The sequence below is a fragment of the Lipotes vexillifer genome, unplaced genomic scaffold (genome assembly GCF_000442215.2).
Source record: "Lipotes vexillifer unplaced genomic scaffold, Lipotes_vexillifer_v1.1 scaffold756, whole genome shotgun sequence".
In the NCBI taxonomy this organism is placed as follows: domain Eukaryota; kingdom Metazoa; phylum Chordata; class Mammalia; order Artiodactyla; family Lipotidae; genus Lipotes; species Lipotes vexillifer.
The window spans coordinates 721528-736658 of record NW_006773042.1 but is presented as its reverse complement, the minus strand read 5'-3'; positions in this window follow the sequence as shown (position 1 = coordinate 736658).

Genomic DNA, 15131 nt, shown 5'->3' with positions numbered 1-15131 from the left:
TTCTGTTAATATTTCAATCATCTCCCCAATGGTTGAATCATAGTACTAATTAAGATTCTGTTTGTTGTTTAAGTGACAGACTCCCAAGCCAAATTGGCTTAAATTGAAAGGAAATGTATTGCTTCACGTAACTAGGAAATCACAGTAGAACTTATTGCCTGCAGGCACAATTGGAACTAGAAGCTCAATTGTGGGCACTAGGTTTATCTCACTTTCTCCATCTCCCTGCTTTCCTGCTTTGCCTGGCTTCACTTGGTGGGCTGACTGTCTCCATATGGTGAGCAAAATGGACCCTGGCAGAACCAGACCTTTATCTTTCTGGGAAGAGTGGTTCTTTCTTCCAACGTCTATGTATCGTCCCTGAAATATACTTTACCTTTCTCTGATTGAGATACATGCCATCACTGGAACTATGATTGTGTCCAAAATAATTCAGAACAATAATTGGTCCAGCTTCAGTGATAAGCTCGTTCCTATAGCTGTTGGCAGGTTTTAATGATTACAGTCCTACCAGGATTCTACCATCTGAAAGAGGGTCAGTTTCTCCAAAGAAGTGACACAGAAACATAGCTGACATATTCTCCACCCCCTCACCGCCAGTTGCCAACAACAGGGGCACTAGCAGCTGAGTTAATATTCGCTAAGTGTAAAGTCAGGAATTCAGAAGGCACTCTCTCCCTGTCGATCTAAACACTTCAACACAAAGATATAGCTTGAACCAAGCCAGTTTCCTCACTATCCTCATTTGATCCTGTAGTCTGCATCCCATTTTCATACCCCACTTTCCTAGGATTGCTTTAGCTCTCTTTTTATCCGTTATTCAAATTACATGTATTTTGTAGGAAACAATTCAAGTCTTCATCTAAGTAAATCCTGACATAAATAATAACAAACATGCTTATATTTTCCTTCTTTTATTTCTTATAGTGTTGTATTAATCATTTGTTTTATATGTCTTTTATTCTCAACAATATCATAACTTACTTCCTAAGTGTAAATTTTACTTCCCTTGACATAATAATATGGTGGCCCACAGGCACTGGGGAATGTGTCTTTTTAAATGTATCACATTTAGCAAGGGAGAAAAAGAAAAAGGGAGAGAGGGACAGAGAGAGAAGAGAGAAAAAACAAGAGAGAATCTGGCTTCATTTCAAAGATCTGAGCAGGCCTCTTTCCCAGTAACATTAGCCCAAAGTCAGGCTTGCCTATCCAAGACACAGTCTCTGGCCAGAGGACAGGAGTATTTGGTAACCATCAATTGCTAGACCAATCACCTGAGGCAAAATTAAATTAATAAAAAGACCACTATCATAGCTAATCCTGAACTGAATAGACACAAAGGGGTCAAATGTAAATACAAGTAGAATGGACTATAATGTAACTAAAGCATGTAATAAGCTAGTTAATTCAAATTGAGTAATAATTAATGTATGACCCCTCTTCAGTCAGAATTAAAAGAGAATATTTTGCAACTCAAATGAATTTTATCTTATTCACAATGATTTTAAACATCCTAAAGAGTTTATCTGATTAATCCTTGTATTGTATTATTAATTAATTAATAATACAATAATTATTAATCCTTGTATGTATTGATCCTTGTGTTGTATTGAGCCTAGTATAAAATTCCTAAAACAAGTAGTGTCATATTTGTAAGAGATGGTACCTTTAAGTAATCTGAAGATCATGGTAAAAAGATCCGTATCCCACTGAGACAATTCTACATAATGACTCATCAGTTTTCAAAAAGACTTAAGAACTTGATTTCCAGTGATCACGCCCAGGACATGTGTTTCCTTATATCTTAATTATCAAGAAGTTGGGAGTGCCAAAAGGAACAGTATATAATTTATTGCATATTCATTCCCCATAATACCTGAACAATTTGCTATACCATGTTACCATGTTACAGCTTAAGACTTCTAAAAAGGCAAAGATTTGAAATTACTGTGTAGGTCTTGACTTAAATAGATTATGTACAGCATTGAGGTAAAATGCTGTTTCTATTTTCTCTTCTCCAGTTAAGGCTTGTGGAGCATGAGGGGCACTTATCAAAAACACTTCTCTTTCCTTTTGTAAAAGAAACCTCTTGGAAGGAGATCAGTGCCTAGATTTGATTGGTCCTGCTTACAGCCAAGAACTTTTCTTATCATGAAATATAATAGAATGAAACTTTTAAATCTTGGACAGCAATACCACTATTATATCTCAATAATATAGCCAATGACCACACATTTTGAATTAAAGGTTTTATCCTTTAATTTTCTATGTCTCAGTTGTCAAAGTATTTGCCTGTATATGTACGTACATACATATGTATGTATGTATATGTAATTCATTTCAGGGAGATACTGAGCAAAAAATAACTATAAATTCATAGAGTTTCAATACCTTTTTTTAGTATTTATGAGGAACCCAACCTAAGGCAACTTTTCCATTTTGTTATTTTCCACAAACTTCTCTGAACAGTGGTTAATGGGTTATTGTTATTATTATGATTATTGTAATGTTTGAAGGTTTGTTATTTGGTGGGGAAAACTCACTATCCAAGCTTCTTTGGGAGCCTTTCCCTAGCTCCGCGCCTTACTTTTTTCCTGGACAGTAAGGCTGAAGGAAAGTAGAAACCAGTAGAACAGAAAAAACAACACTAATAGATTAAGTAGCTAGCATTACTCTTCTTTTTATATGGTAATTGAGAGAAATATCTTGAAGAGAATAAAACAGTTTTAAGCACTGAAAGTTATATTTTTCCAGTTGTCCTATTAGAATTTAAGATTCAGATTTTTTTTTAAAATGTAGAACTTACTTATAGGCAAGATACACTTACATGGTGATTTATCTCTATATTCTAAGCCATACCCCAAACATAGTTTTATCCTAGATATAGTATCTAATAAGAGGATGCAAGTGTTGAAAGAGTATAATTTACTGTATATTCATTCAATGCTTGTTTATAACATGACACAGATTTCCCCAAAATCAAGCATTCGAAATTGAATACATAAATTTAACTCAGAAAATTTATCTTTATTTCAAATTTTTGGTCTCATATATTATTTGCAGTCAATATGTGGCTCTGAAATTTTAAATGTTTATCTAAGTTAGGCAACTAAGGACATCATTGTCTTTTCCTGTAAGCTAGGCAAAAAGTGAAATAATAGCATATTATTGCATATTAGATGATCCAAATTTAAGTAAAGGCACTGGGAATTTTAATGTTACATATTGAATGACCAAGACACTCCATATATGATTATCAACTATTTCATATTATGGATTAAAACACTGATATAATTTATTTTAAATTTTTTTGGAAAATTACAGCTCAGTTCATAATTTTATCCATAAAAATCAGTATCATTAACTATCTAAGTTTTAGCTTTTTGGGGTAAATCAAATAAGATAAAAGATACCAAATTAAAGTTTAAATTTAAATATAAACTATATTTGAAGGGATTTAAAATTGTAAAATACAGAAATGTTCATATTACAGAATTTTCACTTGGATTTTATTTTTAAATGTTTCTAACATATTTATGTGACTTAAGATTTGGGGTATTATGATGAAAAATATCCAGCAATGTCCCTTGTATAATATCAAGAAGAAATAGAAGCTCTTTGCTGAATTTAACCCTTGCATATCTGCAGTTGCATTAAGTACATAATCACTAAAATAAGTAATCACTAATTTTAGCTATATTTGCACATGTGATTTGCTCTCAAAGATTTGAAATAATTTACAGTAGACAAACACCATAAAATAGAACTTTCCCATTTCAAAAGATGTTAAGTTGAAAACCCCTATTTTATCTTCACTGATTCACTGTTATTGAATCAGATTCTTCCAGAACTTAAGTTTCTTTCTAGAACTAAGTAGAGCTTCTTTGGAACCCACATGAGTTTTTTCTTACCGTGAGGATATTATTAAGTAGATCGCTATAAATTTTCAAGCAGTTTTGAAAAGTAAATTCTCCAAGTCAAAACTAAAACATTGTCAAACAGCAGCTGCAACCCTTTTAGCTCCCAGTCAAATAGCTCTGCCTTTTAGTTAAACTACATTGATCAGTTAGAATGGTCAGAGCCCTTTTATCCCTAAGTATCTGCAAACTGCTTAGACTTTAAGGGTTGAAGAAAATGTCAAAGCAGGAAGGTCCTATGTACTATTCACTCTAATTCTCTGTTTACAAATTAAAAAAAAAAAAGAAGTTCCAGTGAACTGTCGTCAAATCCAAGCTAGAACCCAGCTGACCTCACTCCTTTGCCCCTGCGCTGGGGCTCTTGCATCAAGCTGTTTGAGGGATGGCATCCCAGAAACACACACTGTTCCCATAGATTCTTCTGCTCTGCCATTAATATAATAATTTTGTCAGTTATTGTGTTTTCTTAAATTATCCTTAAGAATTTGGTAAATCATCTAAAAATTATTCTGCCACCATGTATAAAGAAAAGAATTAAACAAAACACAAAGTTCTGGGTAGAAGATTTACAGTTTCCAAACAGAAATAATTTACATTGGAGATGTAATTTCAACAAAGAGGGGAGGGAAGGGAAGCCAAATCTAGTTAACTGAGGTCCATGTTGGGTAGAAATTATCTTAGTTTTTGATCATAAAAAGAGAATTTTTGAAAGATAATGACAATGATAACAGTAATGTTAGACAATGTTTTTATTTATATTGTGTCATTTGATCTTCAGATTATATAATAGGCAAGTATTATTGTTAACTCATGTTAGGTCTATAAAAATGGAGGCTTAAATTCACTAACTTGCTCCTTGTAACAGGACTCGTTATTGTCAATGCCTGGATCTGAATACAAGTGTTCCAACTCCAAATCAGAATTCTAGCCTTCTTGTTCCTTATCAAATATCCATAAAAAGTTATGCACAAATGCACATGAATTCATCCATAATATAGTGAATAAAATTTTCCCTATTTTTTGCAGCTATGAAATACTTTTATATTCACTACCTCATTTGATATTGAGAACAGTCCTATGAATTAGACAGGACAATTATTATGACTTCCATTTCAGTAATGAGGAAACTGAGGGTCAGAAAGTTAAATGATTTAATGAAGATGACACAGTAGCTATGTGACAGAAGCATGCTTGATCCTCTGTTTCTCACTGTGAATTCAGCAGCTGAATTTGCAGAGAAAGACAAGTTGCCTACCAGTGAAAGTCCATATGCCTCCTAGAACTTATTTGATTCTGAGTTTTTAATGATTGGTTGAACTTATTGCCTTCTAATACTAGAGTTAATTTCTCTCTTAGTAACTCTACCAAGGACTTCCTTTAAGCTAACTGTGCCTGTCATTTAAAATGCATCCTCAGAAATGCCCAGGATTCATCGAGGTTTTAGATAATGTCCAGACAATCGCTCCAATGGTTAAATATTTGTCCCACAATGACTTAAACCCAACTGTGAAGTAGACAGACTTACTCAGCAACATTTGCTTCATCAGCACTTTTAAACTCCTTCCTTATAGTTGTTATTCTGAGGACTAAAATCTGCTTTTCCCTTTGAGCCTTTACGCTGTATAATAGAGATGGCTGGAAGCCATTAAAACAAAACAATCTGTGTATCCTCAAGGCAGAAGAAAAATGTAAGTTCATTTTAAGCATGACACTGCTATGATGCTGATGTTGTGCTTGTTTTGATTAATTTCCAAGTGTATGTTCATTTATGCAATATGTTATATGACAATAGTTTTCCATTTAGCAAATTAATTTCTGCTCTAATTCAATGAGGATGAAAAATATTAAAATCTGTCTTTTTTGTAAGAGAGGCCCTGATTCCAAGAAAAGTAGAATTTTGAAGTATACAATAAATATTCTAGTTCAAAAATTGAATTACTTCTGCTTAAACTCTGGGTCTCTTGAATAACGTTAGATTTGCAGTGGCGATAATTTTATTGAAAACAATATTAAGGGCTGAATTTTTAAAATATTTTCATGTAAAGAGGAAAAACAATATGATTTGGGGGTTGCTTTAAAAACAATACGGAGAATCTTACAGTGAAACAGAATTTTATATGTTTGATTCAAGGTTTCGATGCTGAGGTAGCATTGGCAGCAGGGTGTGGGGGGCTGGGATGGGGCGGTAGAGTGGAAAGAAGGCTATTATTAAATTGTATGTCCCTGCTAGTTCCATTCCCCTAAGGAACTTTCAGAAACCTTGTTTCTGGTGCTGATACAAGTGCCAGACTACAGTTTTCACATTATAAATTACCCTTGTTTTGTTAAAGCTTAAATTATTTTTATTAGCTGGTCACCTGGGATGTGAACAAGAGTCAAGTTAAAACTTTCAGATAAGCAGAGCAGCTGTTGCAATCAGCTTTCTCTTTGTCCTTTTTACCACACACTCTGCCTCATGCCTTTCCCCATCCACTTTCTCTCTCTCTCTCAATCACTCTCTCGCCTCCCCCTTTTCTCCATAAAGAAAGAAAAGTAAAGTGGCAGAACACATGAGTTTTCAGAGATACTTTGCAAGCCCAACTAGATCTATTTGCCATCATGACAAGACTCTGCCTAGGGCAAGTGGTATGGCTGCCTTGTCCTCCAGTTTGTTAACCTCAAAGATTCAGTGATGAAGCCAAAAACTTTCTACTGGTGTGACATAGGGAGAATAACAATTTGTTCATAAAAACATCTGAAAAAAATTGTGTTCCATATAGGAATGTCCAATAGTTAAAAATAAAAGGTTATTGGAGATCTTTCATTTTTCTAAGTAATATTTGCTAATTATAGAAGTTGGGAAAATGTATAAAAGTATAGGGAAGAAAAAAATGAAATAGTATAACATACAAAAATAACTATAATTTTGGTTTTTATTTTCAGTATCTTTGGAATGAATAGTGTGTGTATGCACTCTCGTTCTCTCTGTCTCTCTCTATGTATATAATATATATATTTCTATACTTATACATATTCTTCTATTATTTTTAATTATCATATGATTATAATGTTCATGTTCCATAATAATTCTTTTGGCCACATAATATCCATAGAATGGATTTCCATTTGCTGAATGGATTCATTCAATATTTTCTACCATTGGACAATTAAATAGTTTATATCCATATATTTTTGTGCTTAATATTAAAATTTCATTTTTGTGCATAATATTTTAATTTGACATTTCAGATTATTTCCTTTGTTACATTCTTAGAAGAGGAATTGATTGGTTACAGAGAGTATATATTTTTTAACATGAGAAGAATGTGGTTTTAGAGAAAATATACATCATAGCTATGAAGCAGACTACACCAATAGAATTCTGATATGCTACTACTCTACCAATTCGTGTGGAAATAATTAGTTTTCCCAAGGGGAACATCCCATATTAGATTGTTATGAACACCCTGAAACCGCCACGAAATATTTACTTAGGATCATTTTATTTAAGAATATTGACACACCAGAGAGCAACGCGAGAACTAAAATGGTTAGGTATCTATAAGCCGTATCAAAAAAAAAAAAAAGATTTAAGTGTTTTTATTTTGAACATCGTGTGGGGAAAGATGATAAGGATGGCAAACAACTTTGCTTCATATCATTTAAAAAGAGCCCACCAGAATCAACAAGTAAAACTCTAAGGAAACAACTTCTGGTTCATTCTGTGGAGACCTTTATATAATTAGCTGTCACCCAACTGGAATGAGCTGCCTTTATAGACCTCAGGTCTTTCAAACACATGTTTGATCTGTTCTCTGTATAAGGGGCTTCTGCCCTGTGTGAGATGATGAGCTCAATGCCTCTTTCCCCAGATAAAATTTGGCAGTTCTATGACTTTTAAATACATTTAAAATATTCATGATACTTGCTTTTAAACTATATGCTTAGAACTTTTTCAATTTAACAATATTTAATAGTAATTTTAAGGGCCAATAATGAATAAATCCATACGTAGAAGATTCCTACATTTTAACTATAGGTGATTTTGTCAGCACTCTTGCCTTTCTCTGTTCTACTTGAACTTCATGAACAAAATATAAAGAAATGGCCAAGGTTAGGATTTCTCAGCAAATCACATTCTAGAAATAAAATATGAAACTTTTTTCTCCTACAGTACTGAATGACTATATTACTTTATGGAAATTGTTTTGAAAACATTTTGAACTTTCATAGCAGATAAAAATAGGAGAGAAGTTATAAGTGAGGAAAAGATAAGAAACATAATTAGGTGATACCATCAAACTCCTATGTATAGAATATCCGTGATCCTTGATGTAGAATATATTTGGTGGTACAAGTTACCATAGTCCTAGAGACCTATCTTCTAGTTGGAATTGTAAGGGGCAATTATTACCAACCTTACTCGCTGGGGCAAGTCAACAAATGAGGGCTAGCCAAACATTTTCTTCTTGCATTTCTAAAATAGTTTGAGGAAACCTCTTGAGATCCAGTATCTGATTCTTCAGACTATCATGGGAGAAGAGAAAAGGAAGTCAGAACAAAATCATGCATATTCTGATACAAAAATAAATAAACATGGTTTTAAAAGTAAAAAAAAAAAAAAAAGATGATGGACAAGAACAAACATGCCCTTAGAACTATAATGTGTTTGGTCTTAAAAACTTTAAGGCAACGAGGGATTTTATATCAAGATGTGACAGATTCCTCACAGATGGGAAAAGATATAAAATGCTGCTTTGTAAGCAGTCATTTTAACCAGAAAGGATTTTCTCATACAATGGCAATACACACTGTGTGGCAAATGATGAAATAAATGGATAGCTACTCAAGAATATTCCTCTGCATTCGTCTAGAGGCCAAAGCCATGAGCGTAATCTCTACCCAGATGAAACAAAATCTCTTAGTTTCAGAATGGCCACACAGATTTTATCCATCTACTCGTGGGAAGAATCTTCTTCACTCTGTTGACATACTCTAGGGATGTGGAACATGGAAACCCACCTAAGCAAACCTGTCCACCTAAACAAGTTTGTTCGTAGACTACTACTGCCCTCAATGTTAAAGTTTACTCTACCCTACTCTTCTGTCCAGCACCTCCACAATGTTTCTCACTTATCCTCTCTGTCATGGCTAACTGTCTAGCTGGCATCAGCTCTAGTAAGCGCTTTTGTTTGTTTGTTTCCTTGCTTACTTGCAGTCACGGTAGGACACCTTATTTTATCTTCTTGCTCATTGCCAGGTCATTGGGTGTCACAAGAGGACAAAGGAGTTAACACATAATTAGGGATAACTAAATGGAAAAATTTTTTTGATTTTCAAAAATGTTTGAGAACAGCTCTGAGAAGAGAATGAATTACCCATGTTTTGGGGATTGTTAACTCCCTAAGGTCATTAGGTACCATTTAGTGCAGTTTCCCAAGCACAGTTCAGAGACCAACATCAGTCACTGACTCCACTGTTATTCTTCCACAAGAAAGCATATTAAAGTTTATTATTGGGTAATTATAAAAATGATTGCTTTTCATTACTGATAGCAATTATGGTTGCATTTCACATATCCTCATTTTGTGCACATGGGATGCCACACATTAGAGCTGTGTTCACGTTTCTCAGTTTATCTTTAGCCCTCTACCCCCATCCTCAGAGAAGAGGCATCGTTGGTGGAGTGGAGAGTCCTAGGTCCTATGTAGGATAATAGGACTCAGGATGACAATAGGACTCCAACCCTGGGAGAGAATGGGAGCTGAAAGAGTAATAGCAGGGCTGGAGTGAGAGTGGGAAACAGATCCATGTCAGAATTCTATTCAATAACTATTGCAGGGGAGAAAAAAATAGTGTGATTCAAAAGACAAGTCTTACAAAAAAGTAAGATTTAGTCTTAGAAATCTGAAAAACTTCATTATTCTGTAAAAAATATTATGTGAACACACTGTCAATTACATTTCCTTGTTTCTAACAAGTGTGAGCAGTATCTTGAAAGCAGCAGCAGTACTTCAGTATATCTCTTTATAATGTAAGAATTCAGTTGGTTGGAAGAGTTAAGTTACTTCAATAATAAAAGACATTCATTCACTTCTTACTGGCAAGAACAAGTTACATTTTAAAAATTTCAAAAAATCAGCTATGTACATGTATGTTGAGGTCAAAACTACATTCCAACATGCTTAAAATAAGATTCCACTTTGTTATTAATCTCCCTTCTCAGTCCCCTGCACAAAAGCCCTCTGCTTTGCCAGCTGTATACCATATTGAATTAACTTGTATTGAAACACTCATGTTCTCTGTGAGTCTGCTCCAAAATTCCCATAGGTATTTTGACTTAGATTATATCTATTTATAGAACTCACATATGGATATCTCTCTGCAAAATGTTGTGTCTAATCCTTTGTCAATATGCTTTTTTGGAGATGACCCCTGAAACTCACATCTCTCACCTTTGTCCTAGCAGAAATAGACTGACCCGTATTATTAGGTAATAGTCATCCTGTATGTCAACAGTTTAAACTATTCCTGTGGCTACTTGTTAATACCTTTCCAAATGTGCTATCTTGCATATAAATGAGAGCCTTTTGACTCATACAATTACTTTGTTGACCTTCTACAGGAACATGCATCTAAGCTCTATCACAGCACTTATTACACTGTATTCTAAATAGTTATCTGGTGTCTTTGGCCCAGGTTAGTAATTATAAGCACCCCGAGAGCCGGCACAATGCTTTGTCTTGTATCCACAATACTTGGCACTTGATAGTTATATGAACATGATGTTTATTGAATGAATATGTGAACATTAACTAGGTATGCCTTGAAAACATACCTTTATTTGTTTTAGATTCACTACCACGATTACAAAGGAGATAAGAATGCAATTTAACAGCCAATCAAAAGCTAGAATGAAACCATAGATTATTTTTCAGTCAAACATAAACCTTTGCTGTCCACCTAAAAGCATGAAAATTGACAACACAATTTAATATTATAAATTGTTAACAACTTATAAATTAAGAGAATTTATAAATTCTCTTAATTGAGATTTTCCCTCTGTGTACCCAACCACTTCTGACATTTCAGGCGTCTGAAATTTTGCAATCTGATAAAATTGTTAACGATAAGCAGAATCAAAATATATTTTAATTAAGGAAGAAAGGAAGATTTCATGAGAAAATTAATGTTTGAATACATTTTAAAATTATTGTTTTATAGAGTTACACTCATTTTATGCATTAAAAATACCCCATCCCATTCTAAATTGAAATATTTTGGAAACTCATTAGATCTAATTATATTAATGACTGTCATTCTTCCAAGACTATGTACTACATTTTTCAAATCTAGACTCAAAATGGAGAGATAAAGAATTCATAACCTGGGATTTCTTAGCTCCATCACCTTAGTACACTCTATCTTTTATTATACAGGTGAGGATAACAATTCAACTTTGGCCTTGACTACTGTCTCAAGACAAAATAGTACAATATGTACCCATAAAATTGAGGCCAGTTTGGTCTTCCTCAGGCCCTAATAATGGCTCTTTATTTTATTTATTTTTATTTTTTCTTTTTTGCTGTACGCGGGCCTCTCACTGTTGTGGCCTCTCCCATTGCAGAGCACAGGCTCCGGACGCGCAGGCTCAGCGGCCATGGCTCACAGGCCCAGCCGCTCCGCGGCATGTGGGATCTTCCCGGACCAGGGCACGAACCCATGTCCCCTGCATCGGCAGGCGGACTCCCAACCACTGCGCCACCAGAGAAGCCCGGCTCTTTAATAAAATGAAAGGAATGAATTCTGGGCTACTCAACAAATATTTTGATTTTTAAAATATGATCTTAAAAGCTTATGTACCCTCTCTTGGCATGACATTCTGTAATACTAAATCAACTACTGATTACTGGATGTGTGATTCAAGAAGTACTACAGAATATCTATATATTAGGTATACATTAAACTAGTAATCAATCAAATCCTTATAAGCACTAAACAAACTTCTCCCAAATAACAAACATACACACATAAGAATATTGCTAAAATTTCCACCTGTAGTTTGTTGCTGAATTTTAATTCTTATAGATAAAAATGGGCTCTCAGGTTTGCTTTTTTTTTTAATCCCATTAAGTGGGAGAATTTCCACTTTGTTGCTAGAGTTTAGAGGCCACTTAGAAGAGTCCTCCCATATTATGCAAAAAGAAGTTTGGGGAACTTCTGTTTCCAATAAGGTAAATACTTACGTAAAATTTTTCCCCACATTAAAATCACAATACATCTGAGATTGGAAAATGACCTTGAATTTTTTTTGTATTCTATTTATATTTTAATTTCTCATGGAGTTTTAGATATCATCATGGCTCCTTGCTAAGTGAATTGTCAATATGTGCAAGAGCAGCCATTAAACAAGTATTGATGCCATAAGACTTTGGGGCAGAAGGACACTGTACTCCAGGGAGAAAATAATTGTATAATTTATTTTAATTTAATATTAATTAATAAGATTCCCCATCTTAATATCCCACAGAATTCTACTCCCTAATTGGTTATCTGTGGTAGATGCTGTTAGTGATCTAGTCAAACCATTTTAACCTCTCCCCACACATATGTGCATAACTTTTTCTTTTGTTCGAGTATTCATCTGTCAGCATTGTGTTCTGACAAGGTAAGCCCCTCCTCTATTTCCAAGACGTAAATCATGTTTGGTCTCAACCAGTCATGAAAAACACATACGTATAGGTCATATCTAATTCTGAAAATGAGATATAAAATATTGTGCAAAGAGCTCTAGGAGTAACAGGGGAAAGATGTATTTCCCTGATAAATTAGAGAATATTTGGAAATTGGCCTCTTTTCTGTCTGTTTTATTTTCTCTTGGTTGTTGGAAACCATGATGCTTGAAACAGCTGCAGTGTTGTGACTCTGAATTGAAAATTTAGAGGAAAGATAAAAAGCCAAAATGCTGAGAAAAGTAAAAGGAAAGAATAGAAAAAACCTGAGTCATGTACTAACCTAGAACTGCCAGAATCCTTTTCTTCTCCCCCACCCCAAATATTCTATTACTTGCAGTTAAACATACCCTGATGCAAAATTCATGTTAAGTTTTAGAAAATAAAAAGTTGAGATAATAGGAAAATACATCCAATCTTATTCTTTGGGTTGAAAATGAAGACTAATTGCCCTTTGATCTCTTCATGCACAAAATTAATTATTGCTTGAGTTGACGATAAGAGCCATCAAATTACTCCTGTTATCAGCTGTCCTCAAACTCAGGCAACACTGAAGTTAAGATGCAACACCAGGGAATTTCACAATTGAAAACCATGTGCCTGCTCTATGATCTTTTTATTCTCTTGTCATCTTACCAGGTGAATGGATTCTAAACACGGGCACTATGCTGTCTCTCACTAATGTAAACACCATTTAATGAATACTTCAACAAGGAATTAAGGTGTATTTTCTTTAACATCACTTATCTATCAAATAACTCAAGAAATAGCTCCAGGAACTTAGCTGCAAATTTATTATTATCTTTAATGATAAAGATACAAATTATGAAGGTAAATGCATAGGGGAAGGGAAAGTATTTCAGTTTTTGACTTTCTTCTCTATAGTTCTTAGATTTTTTTAAATTGATCATGGAAGATATCCCAGTGTCCCACAGTTTTCTTCTTGGTAAAAATGTATGGTCCAATAAATACTGATGTAAGGACAATCATGATGGGATAGAAGGACAGATTTTTTTTCATTGTTTAAAACTCCAATCATGAATTTAATTTTTTCGTGATTGGCAAAACCATTTATAAATGATTGTCATTTATTGCATGTAAAATATTTAAGCTCTAGTCTTCTTAGATTCAAATTTAATTTACCGTGACTTCCTTGGTGGTCCAACAGTTAAGACTCTGCTCTCCCAATGCAGGGGGCATGGGTTCGTTCCCTGATCGGGGAAATAAAATACCACATGCTGCACAGTGTGGCCAAAAAAAGAAAAAGTTAATTTATGGATTTTCTCAAATGTTCATTTATTGAATTCTTTATTCAGAAGTACACAATATTAGAATTGTTATTAAAAGATTTATTTTTGTAAATAGCTATATTCAAGTCAAGTATGTAGATATTTCGGATATATCTATATGTGTTTTTTGTTATTGCTTTTAATTGTTTGTGGAGAAGAGCAAGAGAAAGAGGAAGATTGTAGTTGGAAGGATTAGATCTCCTATGAACAAAAATGCTAAATATCATCCCCACCATTAGATTGAAATTAAATCATGTGGTTAAGTTTGGTCTTTGGCTGACCTGATAGATATGTATGTTTACTACGCTATTTCTTTGAGGTAGTAAGTTTTTACCAGAACAGTCAATATTATTACAAAAGTGCAGAGGCAAAACTAAACGTGAAGACAGGTGATAATAAGGAGAAATGAGTGGTGGAGCACTCTTCCTGCCAGAGGCTCATGTTCTGCAGAGTCCTTCTTAGAAAGTGTTCTAATTATTCAATCTGCCACCGTGTCATTCTTCAGAACTCACATGGCTGTCTAGGTTCTACTCCGATGACGTGCTAATCCTCTCCCAAGGAGTAGCATTCAGAACCTTAAGCCACATAGAAATAGGTTTCACGTAGTTGTCACGTAGGTAAGTGTCAAGATAAATAGTCACAAATGTCAAACAAGGAGAAAAGAATTAAGAGTAGACCGATAAATTTACTTCTGACTTTGAAGTCCAATAAAAACCTCCCTATTTCTTTAAATTTATTCATTTTTAAAAATTTATTTTATTTATTTATTTTTAACCTTCCTATTTCTTACATAACTCGATCCTCAATCCAAATTCAGCTCAGGGATACTTAGCAGAAGCAGCCATGTGCCAGTCAGATGCTGGTGTTAGAAATGAGATGCAAAACTGCCTACTATTCTGTAACCTCAACATATATTAAAACACAGGACTAGTATCCATAGCCAACCTTTCCCATTTGCTGATGGTTTGTCTTTTTGTTGCAGTATTCATCACCGTCTCCTCTGTGGACATTATTTATGTACATGTTTTCTCCTCCAGACTGTGACACCTCGAAGACAGAAGCCACATTTGTCCCTCAAATCTTAATCCCCAGAAAACTTAACCCAGTTCTTTGTATACAGTAAATACCAATACATTTTTTTCCTATGCCACATAAGTACATTCCATGCCCAGATATTATTTCTTCTCTTACTTGATCTAATACTGTAATTACTA